A 2,414-nucleotide genomic window follows, 5' to 3' on the forward strand; every position below is an offset into this window, starting at 1 on the left:
GGGGGTTTCAATCCTGGCTCTATCACTTATAGGCTGTTTGATTTTGGGCAAGTGTTTAACTTCTTTGATCCTCAGTGTCCTTATCTGGATTGTCGTAAAGGACTAGAGATAATGTGCAAAGTACCTGACACAAAATAAACACTCAATAAAAGAATGCTGTTTTTCCACTGCTGCAGTGGATGAGTGCTGCAGAGTTGAGCTAGTAGTGTGGGACAAAATGATAAAGGACGCAGGGAACAACTGCTGAATCAGGTATACTCTGAGTCTGACCCTTGGCATGGGAGAAATGCCAACAGAATCAGAAGACTGGATTTGAGTTTTATTTCCATTACGTACTGGCTTAGAACTTTGTGTAAATTTCCTAAACTTGTCGTCATTTTCTTCATCTATAAGATGGGCATAAGCCCTGCTTCTCACACACTTTTTTCCCCTGCACACTTAAAAAATTTTTTTTCAATGTCTATTTTATTTTTGAGAGGGAGAGAGAGAGAGAGAGAGCGAGCAGGTTAGGGGCAGGGAGAGAGAGACACACAGAATCTGAAGCAGGCTCCAGGCTCTGTGATGTCAGCACAGAGCCCGATATGGGGGATCAAACCCACAAATTGTGAGATCATGACCTGAGCCAAAGTCGACACAACACTTTTTAAAAGATATGATTTGGGGGTACATGTCTAGTTCAGTCGGTAAAGCATATGACTCTTGATCTCTTGGTCTTGGGGTTGTAAGTTCAAACCCCATGTTTATTTAAAAATAAAATCTCAGGGCGACCTGGGTGGCTCAGTCAGTTGAGTGTCTGACTTCGGCTCAGGTCATGATCTCACAGTTCATGAGTTTGAGCCCTGCATCAGGCTCTGTGCTCAGATGCTCTGTCTCCCTCTGTCTCTGCCCCTCCTCTGCTCGTGCTCTCTCTCTCAAAAATAAATAAACATTAAAAAATAAAAATAAACAAAGATACAACTTACAAACCATAAAAATTCACCCTTTTAAAGTGTACAATCTAGTTTTTAGTATCGTCACAAGATTGTGTAACCACCATCTCTAAATCCAAAACATTTTCATCACTTTAAAGAACAAACCTCCCTCCCCATTTCTTCCCTCTCCTAATCCCTTGGAACACTACTTTCTACCTCTATGGACTTGCCGACCCTGAACATTTCCTATAAATGGAATGGACAGGTTCAGAGCAAGTCTTCCAACATAAGCTATGGTGTTTTGTTACTGGTTTCCTTTACTTAACAGGTTCATCCATGTTGTATCATGTATCATTATCTTTTTATGACTAATATGACACATTTTGTTATTCATTCATTTATTGATGGACATTTGCATTGTTTCCACTTTTTGGATATTACGAATGATGCTTCTAGGAACATCGGTGTACAAAGTTTTGTATGAACATATGTTTTTAATTTTCTTGGGTATGTACCAAGGAGTGAAATTGATGGATCATATGGTAACTCTGTTTAATTTTTGAGAAACCGCCAAACTCTTTTTCCAAAGCATCTGCACTATTTTACATTTCCACCAGCATTGGGAGAGGGTTTTAATTTCTTCACATTCTCACCAACACTTATTGTTATAGCCATCTTAGTGGGTGTGAAGTGGTATCTCATTGTGATTTTGATTTGCATTTTCCTAAGAACTAAGGATGTTGAGCATCTTTTTGTGTGCTTATTGGTCATTTGTATATCTTTTTTACTTTTTTTTAAAGTTTATTTTTGAGACAGAGAGAGAGAGAGAGAGAGAGAGAGAGAGAAAGAGAACACAAGCAGGGGAGGGGTGGAGGAAGAGAATCCTAAGCAGGCCCTGTACTGTCAGTACAGAGCCTGACATGGGGCTCGATCCCACCATCCTGAGATCATGACTTGAGCCGAAATCAAGAGTCAGAAGCTCAACTGACTGAGCCACCCAGGCACCCCTTTTTGTCTTCTGTGGAGACTTGTCTAGTTCGCCCATTTTTATTTATTTATCTTATTTATTTATTTTTAACTCATTTCTACACCCAGTGTGGGGCTCCTGCTCACAACCCCAGGATCAAGAACCGCATGCTCTTTGCACTGAGCCAGTCAGGTACCCGGATTGTCCCCATTTTTAAATGAGCTCATATTTTTATTACTGAGTTCTAAGAGTTCTTTATATATTCTGAATACTAGTCCCTTATGCACACCAGTTAGTTTGTATATTAAATAATACGGTGGCTGCGAGAGCTTTATAAACTGTAAGAGGTGTTGCTAATTAAGCGAACGCGCTGACAATCTGTGAAAGCACAGAAACAGGAGCTTTCGGAGCTGTAGCGTGAGCCTCCTATACCTCCTTGGCAAAACCTGCCCAGCAGCCGGGTACTGCACATCCCCACCCCACGGCGCCCCGCCCTCCGCCCTTTGACCCGCGCCATTTCCGGTTGGAGACGTGGC

Source organism: Lynx canadensis, chromosome D1 (assembly GCF_007474595.2).
Source record: "Lynx canadensis isolate LIC74 chromosome D1, mLynCan4.pri.v2, whole genome shotgun sequence".
NCBI lineage: Eukaryota > Metazoa > Chordata > Mammalia > Carnivora > Felidae > Lynx > Lynx canadensis.